At 39.2% G+C, this 15,150-nt stretch overlaps 1 long non-coding RNA gene and 1 pseudogene across 2 annotated transcripts; both read left to right on the forward strand.

The window, feature by feature from the left end:
* The first annotated feature begins 1,422 nt into the window (after window positions 1-1,422).
* Window positions 1,423-4,416, forward strand: LOC123966038 (annotated as a pseudogene).
* Window positions 4,417-5,439: 1,023 nt separating this feature from the next.
* On the forward strand, window positions 5,440-13,355 carry LOC123966039. Of its 2 annotated transcripts, XR_006823847.1 has the most exons (5): window positions 5,440-5,589; window positions 7,624-7,689; window positions 8,130-8,285; window positions 11,921-12,098; window positions 12,186-13,355. It is a non-coding gene; the product is annotated as an uncharacterized LOC123966039 (long non-coding RNA). The 2 variants fall into 2 exon arrangements; XR_006823848.1 differs by lacking the exon at window positions 8,130-8,285.
* The last annotated feature ends 1,795 nt before the right edge of the window (window positions 13,356-15,150 follow it).

The raw sequence follows: 15,150 nt of genomic DNA on the forward strand, positions 1-15,150 counted from the left end.
ATTAAACCTGCAAGTGAGATTGTCTGATCCTTGCTTTTACCCTTCATAAAAGCACTCCACTGACTGCTGGAAAGCCAGGGACTGTTCTTTTGACCAATCTTTAACGCTGTTTGAGTAAGTGAAGCATTATCTGTTAGATTTTATATTGATATTGCTCTACTGGCACCTGGTAATTTTACAATGGTGAGCCATCACCACCATGACTTAAACTCATGTCGCCACTCTGTTAATAGCCACCCTAACAATTAATGTAATCAAATTCTTTGAGGTGCCAGTGCCAAAATAAATGTTTCAAAACACTAAACATGACCATGTGGCATGATGGACCAGTAAGGGGGGGATTTAATGAAATCCAAAGTACGCCACCTAGGGAATTGGGCCCCAGGAAATATTTAAATCTTGACATTTGAAGGAGAATAAAGAGGAAAAGGCACAGGAATGTTACTGATGAGGCGTGTTTCAACAAATACCAAAATGTATGCATTTTTAACAAACCAACTGGGACTGGAACTGCTGAAAAATAAAGAACATGAAACAGCAAGAACTATGATAAAATGGTAATAGAAGTTCTTTATTACAATAATTACTTCTTTATATACAAACTTTATACAAGTCCAGCTCTCCAAGACAACAAACTAAACTCAGCATTGCTCACGGCAAAAATGGTGCCAACTATATTGTGTCCCCATACAATTACTTACATGCAGAAAGGTGAAGGGACCTTGCCACGGGTACCTAGCCGCCCAACAAGATGGCACCCTGCTCAAAATATAAATACACAAAAACAGTCATGAAGTAACCCAGTTGGCTGGTCAAAGGGCAAACTATCAAAAAAACATCACAAGAATATACAACTAAAGAAAATCTAAACACAGGTTACAGACAAAAGATAACTAAGGAAAAATGCAGAACTAAACCAAACATCAGGCAGGCACGCCTTCAAACCAAGCTAGTCTGAGCGGAGGCCCTTTGGCTCCACTCGCCTTTGTTTTGGTTTACATTGTAGAAATGTTGCACCTGCACCTGCTTCCAGGTACTTTTTTTCATATCACCTCACCTCCGGCCAGCCGCCCGCTCACAGAGCCCTCTGCTCCCGCCGTCACACAGACCGCTGCAGCAACAACGGCAGAGGAAAACACAGCTGGAAGGTTTTCATACCGCTTATCTGTCTTTACATTCTGAGTAATGTTGAAACGTTTTAACATAAAAAAGAGAAAGCTGTGTGGATCGGTGTGTGTGTCGCATTGAACATTACGTCGCGGCAGTTGTGTGTGGCGTCACTATGACGACAAGCCACGTACTATCTCTGGGTACAATGTGCAATGGAAAACGGAGCAGGGCCGAGTAGAGTTGAGTCTATCGATTTGCGCTATGGTAGCATTTTTCAGCAAGGCAGCACAGATCGTCAGAACACCGGAAACAGTTCAACGTTTAGTCTTGATGGTAAGATGTGGAACAATGATGTTGTGTGGTTGTGGACTTGAGAGCAACTTATACCATCTGCTAGGTTACGGTCTCAGTCTGAAGCGGCTTTGATTTGGATCACACTACCTTGTTTCTTACGACACGCCCTTCTCTGCTTATGATTGGCTAGTAGTGCTTACCTGGGAACTGCGCATGTGCAACTCCCAACAAAGATTTTGTACAAGTAAGTTGCATCACTCTGTAGCTTAAGAGCGGAGCGTACAACACACAGGGTGAAAAGAGGAGATGCAGCAATGTGCATTATGTGCTTTAAGTGTGAAAAAGCTACACCGAACGGTCTAAACGATATAGATCTTTATTTTAGTTCATAAGAGTGTCATAATGCAGACCTATGCCCTTGCTAAATGCTTCACAAAAAATGTTTAATAAAGCACACAGTAGCTTCATACAGTCTATGAGTAGCTTACATTATCCAGGAAATAAAGCCAATCCTGCTACTACAGGAGCTAACGCCACCTTTGGCGTAGCCTAAATTACAAACGTGTAACATTCTGTAATTTGTGTGATTTAGATATAGGCCTACAATATTGACAGCGGTAGCTATTTTGACGACTGACATATACCAAGAACAATGCATTCAGACTTTACTCAACGTTTTGGAAAATGCTAACCAGTCACCTTCACCACAGTCGCGATGTGTAGAGTAGAGAAACAACCGAGAATGCATCACGTTACGTCCTGTATGGTTATTTCCTGTCCTAACAGGTGTTGTGCCAAATTCTGCCTGCCTGCCTCGAATTGCATGCACCTAGCTGAGAAAACAGGTGGATGCAAATGTCGGCAGGTAGCCTAAAAAAGTTGATCTGCCGAATTATGCATCCACCTCTTTAGGTCCTTTTCAAACACTTTGCTGTGCTCGTTGATCAAACAGCGTTATCACCACATATATTTACTGAATTTCAAGGAATGGTAGGCCTACTTCTACTAAGTGTATTAAAATATTAAAGACTAAACGTTCATTAAATATATACTTCGAATCATTTATCACCATTAAAGAACCCCACAAAGAATATTATAGCGTTTAAAAGCAGTATTTGGAGGTGCATACAATTCTCGGCAGGCAGGCAAAACTCGGCATAACACCTGCCTCACAGTGGAGGTGGGTTGCCAGTGGAGGTCTGCAGTTGGACCCCTCTCGATAGATTGGGTACATTTTATTGTATTTAATCTTTTTGGATTTATTTCTGTTCAGTATTTCTGACTTTTCACTAATACAGTGTTATCTTTGCAGTGCTAACAGCACTAAAAATTACATTCAAAAACACTTTCCACTTCCTGTTCTATAAGTAATCAGATGTTTACTGCCAATACCTTTCAATGGAACTATCCTACTTAAAAAAAGGAGTAGAAAAATAGTCCTTATTAAAATGTTTCAGATGATGTAGTTAATAAAAAAATCAATTTGTTGGCAGTCGTTGTTTTACATGTGCGTGAATTATAACGACAATAAGCTTAGATGTTTTAAATGTTGAAATTTAAAACTAATTATCTGTCTGCAGGTGGTGAAGAAAATACCACTGACCTCATCGTGTATGATTATTCATCTTATTATGGAGGGGAGGTGGGAGAGTTCATTCCTTGCAACTACGACCATGTGGGAGATTTTGGGAGAGTTTTTCTGCCTACTCTCTATAGTTTGGTTTTCATCCTCGGCTTCATAGGTGCGTGAGTGAGTGAGTGAGTGAGAGAGAGTAAAGGAGACCATTACTTTACAAAGCTGAAATGCATATGATACACAGTGTTCTTACAGATTTGACATTTCCCCCCTCTCTCAGGTAACAGCCTCGTGGTGTGTGTCCTGGTGAAGCACAGAAACCAGACTAACTTCACAGACATCTGCCTTTTCAACCTGGCTCTCTCCGACCTCTTGTTCGTCCTCACGCTGCCTTTCTACTCTCACTACTCTGTGGTCAGTGAATGGACTTTCGGAGACTTTATGTGCCGCTTCATCGCTGGCTTCCACAACATCGGGTTCTTCAGCGGCATCTTCTTCATCGTTGTCATGACGCTGGACCGCTACGTCGTCCTCATGCACGCGCAAGCAGTACCACGATATCGCACTCTGAGGAAAGGCATCGCTCTGACTGTGTTCACCTGGATGCTGAGCATGAGTGTCTCTCTACCGGCTTTTGTCTTTACAAATTCGACTCTGGCGTGCTGCGCTGTGCCTACCTCCCTGAAAACGATGGCTGGGAGACTTATAACCTCTTGGCAATAAACATACTGGGTCTCGTGATTCCCTTCTTGGTGATGGTAGTTTGCTACTCCAGGATCATCCCTAGACTGATGAACATGAGGAGTGCAATGAAGCACCGCGTTGACAAGATGATCATGGCCGTAGCTGTGGCCTTTTTCTTATTCTGGCCTCCATATAACATTTGCCTGTTCTAGTGGTTTCTGAAATCTACAGGTAAATTACTGCTTGATTGTAAAAAGGAAGGGCCCTTAATGGTGTCAGTAACAGTGACCGAGGCCTTTGCCTACACTCACTGCTGCCTGAACCCCATCATATACGCTTTTGTAGGACAAAAGTTTAGGAAAGAAGTCGTGCAGCTGCTGAGCAAATGTGTGCCTGGGATTCACTTTGCCAGAGATTTATCAGATAGCTCATTCAAGAAAAGCTCAGTTGTGTCCAGGTCCTCTGAGATCACCTCCACTTTCATCGAGTAGGAGTTGGAAGTCAGATGTAATGTGTTTTAAAGACATCACCTGCAGAGTATAACCAGTGTTAGTGTGTGAAGAATTAACCCTTGTCCCACCCACATACAATGGTTCCGACGGCCATGTAGTGTTAGCTTTTAGACGCATCAACGCATGGGGGGAATTCACTTAGGCCAGAATGAGTTCTTCTGTAGGCTGTGACTTAAATGCAACAGCTGCTCATGTAAATGGGTGATGAAGTAATACCATATCTAATTCCTCTTTCTCTTAGATAAGTTGCAGGTCCAAATAATGCTATTTAATTACACTAATTACTGTTACTGCACTGTAGATTGGTTCAACCAGAGTGTGATTTAGCTCTATAGTTTGACTGCATAAAAAAACACATACTAAGCTGTTGATAAGGATCCTATTTAAAGCGGCTACCATCTGAATTTAATAACCTGATGGTGGAAGGAATAAAAGATTTGGAATAATAATTACTTTATGTATGGATACATATATGTATGATTGCTTTTATTTTATTATATTTTCCTGTGTAGCCTATATCTGTGGGTATATGCTCATGTATGGCCTAGCCAGTTAGGCAGCATCTACATAGCCTATTTATTTAATTTATTACAGCAAATAAATGCAGAAAGTCAGAATATAGAAAATAGATATCATTAAATAATTTAGTTTAGGCTTTGCCGTCATGCCTAGACCTGTGAACAAATGTCTATTATTAGAAAAAACAAAACAGCCCACATTTCCTTAGACCTGCAGAGGACTGACCTCAGAATCAGCTGCCCTGCCATTCTCCTGCTTCTCTCTTTCTCTCACCTAAAATATCTTCAATATCCATCTGGTCAATTGATTGAGGGATCTACAACAGCATTAACAGAGACACTATGACATCTAGTTGTCACTGAAAACAACATTATGTGTAGGCTGATATTGTTTTGAAACAGGCTACTAGATAGGTAATATCAATGGCAACGTTTGGCTCTGCTACAAAATCTGCCTAGCAGCTCCACCTGCTGTTTATGGTTAACATCAGCTGTCAAACGGTCTGACAGCTTCTGTTCACATCAGTAGCCTATTTTTCTCTTGTGTGTGAAATGAATTCCACATTAGTGAGTTTTGTTGTTCAGTTATGGTCCAAACTTTGATTTTTAATAAAAACATGTAGGCTAGACTGTGTTTCAGTCGAGCCTGATTGTTGGGACAGAGGAACTGAGGAGATGAGGTTTACACGGTTTAACTTGATCTGATGCGTATTCACCTTCACTTTCACTTTCTTTCAGGTCACGTATGCTATGAGCCATGTAGCCTACTCAGCTGATGCGAGTTGTAAACAAAAATATCCTCTTCATGCTCTGAACCGTAAATTCGTCAGTTTAACAGATTAAGTCTCTCAGGTGACATAAAGTGGGACAGCTGCTGCTCAATGGCTTTAAACCCGTAAGTAGACCTAACTAAAAGCTTCTGTTTACAGTTTGTGTTGTTTTAATTGTGTTCAACTGAAAAATATAATGTTTGTTTACACCTGACTGACGCGCATAGGCTATTAATTTAACATCGACGCAGATCAGAAAATCGATTCAAAGTGGCCGAAAGTTTTATATTCGGTTCTTTATTAAACTCCTTTGATCTAAACCTGTTGCGAGTTCTTAAATGACAACGAGGAAACATTCAGCCGCATTTCTTTGTTGATTTCAGGCTTTTCAAACTTGTGCTTTGTGTGAGTGAGAAAGTGTTGGACCACATGAGCAATGTCTAGTATCTCTTTCCCTCTCTCTCTCCTTATTATTTATTTATTTATCTAAAAAAATAACGTTAAGACAAGTTCGGGGGGGGGGGGGGGGGGGGGGGGGGGGGGGCTGTCAGTAAACTATGGAATCAGAGTTTATTTAGTCAAAACTCAGGCCTACTGAAGCAAAAACAATAATCTCAAAAGTAAAACCCATAAATTGCAAACAAACTACTGGTCTTTTCCTTGTTTGATGAGAAGCCCTGTTGTTTACAGCGCCCCCTGCTGCTTTCTCACTGATCAGACTTCTGCTCTCAATCTGCTTTGACGCTGCCAGCTCTCATGTTCGTGCTGCATGACTTCTTACTTTATTAATCTTATGGCAATCCAGTTTCCTGTAAACCTTCCAGTGTTTCAGGGCAACAGCTCGTTGCACTGAACATCGGAGCTGTCACTCAAACACTCACTATCCAATGGGAATGCACCCCTGGCGTTTGTGTCAGAACTGAAACAAAAAGTTAGGCAGCGCAGACAGCTGGCAGAGTCACGTGTCTTCTCATTAAAATCATATGTTTACTTTCACTTACAGTAGGCTAATATTCTGTCACTCGATTTGCAGAAACATGAAAATTAATAGTCTACTGAGAAAATATTCAACCACATGCTCTTTGAAGTTCAATACACATAAAACTACTTTTAAATGTTTTTATTCAGACTTGAAGAAGATTAGACTATATGTCACAGACTTCTAAAACACCCAGATGCTCTACTGTGGCCTTTAATTTGTTGACTGATCTGTTAATGTTACAAACCTTAAAGGAAGAACTTATTCATGATTCACTGAAATACATCTACACAAATCTGTCCTGTATCTTCTTCCTCTAATAAAACTGTCTCCCCTGCAACTGTGATTAACAATTCTCTATGTCTTTTAACCTGACACTTATTTTCTTGATTAATTAACTTAAAAAATGATGGGCACATTTAAGAGCTCATATTAGGGGTGTGATGAAACACTTAATCCATGAGACGGGATAATGCACAATATTGGAGTCACGAGAACAAAGGGACATTTTGTAATTTATGATGGAAATGTCTTTATTTATACTAAGGGAAACAAAATTCAAGTGGCCGGTGACAATCAGAATATAAAAATATTATCAACAGGTTGATATTATTTTTAGCCTAAGTTACTGTTTTGGACAAGGCAGATCTGTTTCTTCTTTAAACTGCATTTCATGTTTTCTTAATGTGCAAATAAACCTTTCTCATAGAATTTCTATTTGTTATTTAACATTTCTTGTTGCAAGCTAATTTTTTAGAAATCCTTTAGCAAATGCTTTCAAAAAGTGGTGGGGACATGTCTCCAGCATCCCCAGTGTGAATGACACCTATGAGTCTTTTAAATAAATGTTAATATCTCCCCTCACGACTTCCCAGAGCCCAGAGTGACGTCCTTAAACTGCTGGTTTTGTTTGACCAACAGTCCAAAAAACCAAAACATATTTTATTCACAAAGACAAGCAGCAACTCTGCATGAGAAGCTGGAAGCAGCAAATATTTGGCAGAATAGTTGATTATTCGACTAATCTGTTAATGGACTAATGTTTGCAGAGCCTCTTCTGACGTGTTGAATTTAAAATAATTTTCCATAAACAGTCAGTTCCTTGATAGAAGTGTTTGTGGCTGAAATGAGGTTAAAAACTGAGGTCTGACTCCACATATTTCCTGATTTACACCCACAGAACAGTTTGTCTTGAACGTGACCTCTCATGGAGAGAACAGTGACGTGATCCTCACCACACCTGAAGGTGGGTCAGTGAGCTGTTACCATGGTTACTCATATAGAAATAGTGAATCACAGGCCAACTGTTGCCTCATAAAGGTGATGCACAAATCTGATTTAAAGGCAAAACATTTATTTTAATAGCTATACTTTAAAATGTGCCACATAAATCACTGCACCACCTGGTCACCACCTAAGGACTACTAGCCAATCAGAAGCAGAGAAGGGTTAGGGAAGTGTGATCCAAATCAAACCCGCTTCAGACTGAGACCGTAACCTAGCAGATGGTATAAGTTACTCACAAGTCCACAACCACGCAACATCATTGTTCCACATCTTACCATAAACCACTACAAAAATCACCATATTTCAACTCAATTTTACATAAAAATTGGCCTATCCAACGTGTTTACGTTACATGGGTAACACACGGCGGAACTGACGTGTGCTTTGATGATGTTGCAGGTGTTCGAATGGAAGAATTTTGTCGAGGGAAGTTCCCTTAACATTCCCTGAGCAGGGAGCAAGGAGTACTGTTTATGTACACTGTGGATCGGAACGCAGCCATTGTTTCTTCTGAGACCGCAGAGAGTCGCCAGTCAATAAATGAGGTTTCTTTAGGTATTTTTATTAAGAAATTATATTTACTTAATTATTCAGTGAAACCATATGTTACTACTAACATGGAAAATGTAAGCCAAGAGTGTGAAACACTGTCACTGTTTCTGCACCACAGTCCATTATAAACCACATATTAAATAAAGTTTATACAAACACTGACAAGAGAAACACATCAATTCTCTCAGTGATTATGGACCCTCGCCAAAACTGCCCGGCAACAATAATATCTGGCCCACTGCCAGATTATGGTGCTCTAATAGCAAAAATATAAATAAATAAATACTTAAAAATAGATCTCAGTCATGACAGCAACAGTTAACATAATCACTTCCTCTTTAGTGGTTTTGTCTACAAAATAAAAGCACAAGAAATCTTGTTTATTGCAATCTTCTATTTGAAGTTGAACTGAGATTTAACTTTGAAAAATTCTAAACGACACTAAGAGTCTGTAGTCTGCTTGACACACCTCTGAAAGAGCCATCAGAAAACGTGATTCCCCTAAATGTCCTCTGCCTGGAGATACTGGGGAAATGCAAAAGCGTCCGTAGGTTGATGGATGTGGATCAAACACAGAAACAAAAACAGTGCCGTGATCCCAGAAATATTCACAGCAGAATTAATTTGTTGAAGAGAGAAAAAAAGAAATTTGTCCCAAGGGAAGTTTGAACCCACTATCATTTGGCTGTGTACCCTGCACCTTACCAACTGAGCTAAACAACAAAATTCTAACAGCGAGGTTGAAAATACTGCTCCGATTCAAAACTTATTTGCAAACCCCTGCAGTATATTATTACTACTTCTTCTTCTAACTTACGTATTCAACACAGCGATGAGTGTCTGAATTCTAGTAGTAGAAGAAGTAGAACAAGAACGTAGTGACGAAACACGTTCAGTAGCGCTGTTTGTCCGATTTAAGCTACTGTAGAAACATGAGGATGCAACGTGGCGACGTCCACGGAAGGGGGTGCCCGCGGTTATGTACATATAAATGTCTCATTCTAAGGTAATAAAAACATAATGGTTTATTATATAACATCTTTACACACCACTGAAAACATAGTAATGGATCTTATATTACATTTCTGTCGATAGATCCTCAGAAATATTACACACTGAAGCTTTAATTTAACATTTCATGAAGCACAAAATGGTAGATTATTCATTATGAACACGTTGCTATAAATTTCACTTGTTTCTTGGTCCAGACTGGTATCATCAAACGGCGTTTGCCGTGGTATCCCAATGCATTTTTTGCTTTTCGCATGTCATTTCCTTTCACGCTGTCACAGGTAAAAACAGCGGCTGTGGGATTTAAACAGCCCTGAAAGTCCAACACTGGACGGGTGGTCGGATAGATAGTAAATTGGTCCCTGAGCCAGGAGCCCGGCGTTCGATTCCCATGTAACATAAATATTAAAAAATAGACAAAATTCATTTAAGTTTTTTAGGTGAAAGGTTGATAAGTTAGTTATGTCGTTACCATGCTACGTCACATTAGCTATGTTGCTAACATTAGCTACGTTGCTAACGTTAGCTACGTTAGCTACATTGCGTAAGATATGTTACTATTGTTTGTTTCGTTAGCCCCGAAACACCTTACGCTAACCTTAACCATCACTGCCTAAACCTAAGTACCATAAAATTTAAATTAATAGCAGTGTCCCATATACCCCGTTTGCTGGCCTACACTGGGTTGCACCAACTGTGTCTAAATTTAAACTTGCACCAGCTGAAATATTTCCAACGTAGACATGTTACAACTTAAATCTTACACCTAGTCCAAAAATTATACCGGGATTTTCTGCATAACTGCGCACACACAGTCTGATGACAGCTCATTTCGGTTAATGAAGCAAAATGCAGATTACAGACTGGTTAAGTAATGAAGGTATGAATGGAAAATGTAGCAAATTTAAAAGTAGATTACTAGACCAAAGAAAATACTGGAGTAAACAGTAAAAATATAAATAATAAAGGCAATGACTTATATATTTTATTTATTTAGCAAATTGGCGTTACTTGTAACAAGTTATTAAGTAACTACCCACCCTGTTGCAGGTGCCCTCACTACTGTCTTCAGGTAGGCTATAAGTAAAAGCAATAGTGAGGTACTTTGCTGCACCTGCCTGCAGCGAACTCTATTTTTTTGCCCTTAACTTTAGCACCACTTTTGCGTTGTGTCAGCCAACATGATTTCTGTCGGCGTTTCTACCATTTAATTATGTCTGATGCGGAGTGTGTGATTGATTGACTAGTTACTCACAGTAAACCTTCTTGGCTAGCCAACTCGTCGGAGAAAAGTGGGGGGGACAAAACATAGATTTTGAAATATGAGGGGGACATACCCTACGCCTATATAAGTTATAATGTTGCAATTTCATCTGCCCGTCATACGGTACCATTTGTTGCGGGTACCGTTAAATTACGCCTATGTTGTAGTTAACGGTATACCACTTGTTCGCACTGTTGGACTAGCTGTAGATTAAGATTTCGTAGTTATCACCTAATCATAATTCTTTGTCCTTGTTTGTGTACCTTTTTGTTGGTATTTTGTTGCTATTTTTAGCCAAACGTTGAGAGAGAGACAGAGGACAAAACCGTAATAAACTCTATGTTATGAATAGTGCTGTTCACTGACTTTACGTGGTGCAACCAAACATCGACACAGCTTAAGTATCAAACTAACTAGTTCCAACGTATTGATTAGTGTGGACTTGCACCGTAACTTAAGGTAGAACTTATCTATCGCTGGTGCAACAGGCTGCAGGTCCGGTTTTTATAGAAGTTCTTTGCATTTATAAAACCTCTTAGATCATGCAGGGTCGCCCGCTTTAGCTGCTTCTAAGCTGCTTAGATCGTTAATACAAATATTAATGTTTAAACGTATGATCAGTAACCAATGTCAGTATGGACATGCTGCACATCATTAGATTGCAGTTCAATCGTTCAGTTCATTTAACGGAAACAACAAGCCCCAAAGTTTAATTTTTATTGATTTACCCATGTAACCCACATGGTATAAGGGATGAAAAGGGAAAAAAAGTGCAAACTCACATTACCTTTGAAGTCCGCTCGTTAAGTCTGAATGTGTCCGTTCATTGATTATTTATATTCATTTAAAGAATCAAAACAACTTTTCATAAAAATGTATCCAAGTTGCAAATACTGTCATGTGAAGTCCATCGCTCTCCATCTGCTAACTTCTGCCACACTTATCACATCCAAGTTTTACGGTTATTGATTATATCTGCATGTTGACCGGTTAACCCCACAACCGCCTAACGGACGATCTGCTAACAGGCAAGGTTAACCGCCTTAAAGGACATGCAAAAAGCTTAAAATGCATTGACATGGCACGCAAAATGTCCTTAAAAGTGACGTGCTATTTATATGCCATCCCATGATATCACTTTGCATGGTCAGACTGTTCAGCAGATTTTTGGTGAATATGTAAATAATTTATCTACAGTGTCACCATCTGGCCAAGAGGTGTAACTTCTGTTAGGTGACTGGTAGCTGTTAAATCATCTGATTGTTTATTTAGTTTCTCATTGTCTCTAAATTGGTATAAATGTTGTTGATGTGGTACTGTGGTAAATGTTGTTGACAAACACTGGTTTTCTGTCTACATGCAGCTGTAAAACAAACACCAGGAGGGCCGGAGGAGGAAGAAGACACATCATATGACTGGAAGAACGATAAAACTACTCAAGAAGCTGTAGCTGGTGGACTTCTGTTAATTGCTGCTGTAATAGCTCTAGTCACTGCAGCTGAAAGATGTGTAGCTACACTCATTCGTCGAGTTAAAAGAAAGTAAGTTGCTCTGTTTTAAATTGATCTATTTCCTCTTATGATTGATGAGTCATTGATTTGTTGGCACTTACTTTTGTCTCATGTCAGTCTCACAGGTCAAGACCAGGATAGACGTTCCCTCATTGAGCTTATCAGGAAGATCAAAACCAAGTTACATCCACAACCACAACTGCTCCAGGTGTGAACGGATCCAGACATCAAGACTTAAAAGTATAGTCTGAAATCTACAATACTTACTTCACAAAGGTCTGTATGTTTTTACCTCCTGGGTTTAAGTTGTGTGCTGTTCAGCTGCCGACTCTCAGGTCCAGAAAGCATCAGTCCTGCAAACAGAAGAACCCCAATGACAAGGAAGTGTTGTCGAAACAATCTCAGACTGCATCAGCAATAATAAAACAGCAGCATCACCATAAAACAGCCCAATTATGATCAATGCATGTGTTTTAAAATGACTTGTTTACTGTGATGTACAAACCTCAAACAGGTTTAAAGTTTCTTCTGGTTGATTCTCAAGTCAGTCTGGTCCAAACTGTCTGAAGGAAGCAACGTGATGAATATAAAGTTCCTGTCAGTTCTTTTTCATGGGAAAAGTTTCTGCAGGTTGATTCTCACTGAAGCATCTGTGTGCTCTACTTTTAGCCAAGTTACTAATCACACAGACTTTTCTGCTGATCATTATTCTCAGTTTACTGTGTGTATTTGTACATATTTTATTGTGTCATACAGTAACGCTACATTTCTATGTGAGTGTGTTGCCCCTTGAAACTTGAGTCAGACCGTCCATCACAGTGAGCATCGTCTCATTATGTGTTAGACTGCAGGTGTCAGAAGAGTGTGCTAAACCTTTGGGACTCTGCACACAACGTCCCAATTTTAAGCATTTGTTTAAGTATTGATCTGATTTTTGTGTCTTATTGTTATTTCTGCTTTTTATCTTAATGCAAAGCACTTTTAACTCTGTGATGAACTTACTTTATTTTTAAACATAAAATATGAGCCCTGTTTTTTTTCTGTGTAAATTTATTGTGTGACTGTAGGAGCTCAGAGGGAGTGTGTCTTACGTATGTGTAACAGATGATTTGTGTTTATCAAAATTGTAATATTGTTAATATTGTTAATGTTTTAATATGTTGAATCACTTTGTGAATGTCCTCGGTCCTCTGGGAAGCTTGTTGGGTTGACATGAAGAAAACTTGAGTTTCTTATAAAGATGCTGTTTTACTTCAACCAGAATAAAGTGCAGCAGGTAACCAGACAGCAGCTGTTCTTTGTCACCTTCAGACTTCAGAGTTCACGTGAGACTCAGAACCGGACTGGCTGAGACCTGTTTGGTACAGAAGGGGGAAGTCTTGTTTTATTGTGATCTTCACTCAGAACAGAAACACAGAAATACATGTGATAAATAAAACAGCAACACTATATAGAAAGAGTCATTATAAAATGCTGCACAGAGATATAAGAATGACCTTTAAGATAAAAGAAAAAATAGGGCATTAAAATTATATTTAAAAATATTTGTATTGCCAGTTCAACAAACCATTCATTCAACATTCAATTAGTTAGAAATTACTGTTTCAGTTTACATAAAGTAAAAGCAAAGACAAAAATCCTCCAGCAGCTAAAAAATGCAGCAGTATTTATAAGAAGAAGCTTTAAATCCAACAGTTGTGGATTCCTCAAGTTGTGTTAAACTGATGTACCGTAATAAGTCCGATCTCACAAGAAGGAAACATTTCCAGCAAATATCTCAGTTAAAACACAGCAGAAGGTTTTTGTGATCTTCACATTTCAATGAGCCTCAGCTCAGCTGCAGCCAGGTGAGGATTTCTAAACAAAACCACCTGACTTCCAGTAAAGAGCTCCCTCAGGTGACCTTTGGCCTTAAGGCCAGAGTTAACACCTCAAAGCTTTTCGTTACTCCATGGAGCCACACATATGATAGGATATAAATATAAAGAAGTTAGATAGTATCATTATAGATTAATCACATAGGGCTTTAATAAATGAATGCCTTGATGCAGGAAACTGTGTTCTTTACCTTTTATGTTGTCCATTTGATAGGAAGCTTCATCAAACTCTATCACTTTTTAGACAGATCTGAAATCTGCTCTGTGTTCACTTTATTGAAATAATGCTTAGAAGCAATTTGTTTTTTTACCTTTTGCATTTAATAAACTGTACACAGCAACTGGTGACGATTTACGTTATAACTCAGGATGTGGCAGATAACAGAAATGATCTACTATACACTATTGTACACACCCTGGTTGCAACAGGTTTTCAGATCTGAAACCTCATTCTGCATTCCTTAATCCTGGGTTTGACGCATTCAACCACTATTTCCACCTCCTTCTGCTACTCTTAATAATAAAAAAGCACGCCTGCAGCACACCCCAACGCATGTCACAGTGCAGGGGTCGTTCCAAATCTGCTTTCTGAAACAGGGCTTAGCACAAAGATGGAAAACATTCAGTTTAAAAACAGTTGTTTGGAAAATAATATTAGCTTATTTTATATTTTGCAACAAAAGCGCCATCTAGTGCCTGATTGGTGCTGAATTTTGCGCAGAGGGCTCATGAAACTACTGGCCCAAGTTAGTATCATGTTTATTATTATTATTAATTGAAATTGCGGCATACTGCGTGAGAGTTAACTGACTTCTTTGATTATAGCACTGCCTGCTAGTGGACATGTGTCCTTGTCAGTTTAACAGTAGTTTGGAAAAATTATTTTACTACTTGGCCAGAACTCTGTATTAACTTCTTTGTCATAACTAGTCACACTGGTAGAACTTCATCCAACATTCACATAGGTGCATGCACCAGCAACTTCTATTAGAGGACTAAAGAAGGGAGTATGCCATAGTAATGAGCCAAGGAAATGACGTATTGACATCTAAAATTAGTTAACCCTGAGATAAGGCAAACAGTGGGTTTTCCATTACAGAAAGGTAACCTCACCTGCTTGCCTGCATGTTTTCTTCAACAAAATTCGACGCTGTTTCATTTCCTTATTGATTCAGTCAATTTAATCAAAGCACATATCAATGCGC

Source organism: Micropterus dolomieu, unplaced genomic scaffold (assembly GCF_021292245.1).
Source record: "Micropterus dolomieu isolate WLL.071019.BEF.003 ecotype Adirondacks unplaced genomic scaffold, ASM2129224v1 contig_12329, whole genome shotgun sequence".
Taxonomy (NCBI): Eukaryota; Metazoa; Chordata; class Actinopteri; order Centrarchiformes; family Centrarchidae; genus Micropterus; species Micropterus dolomieu.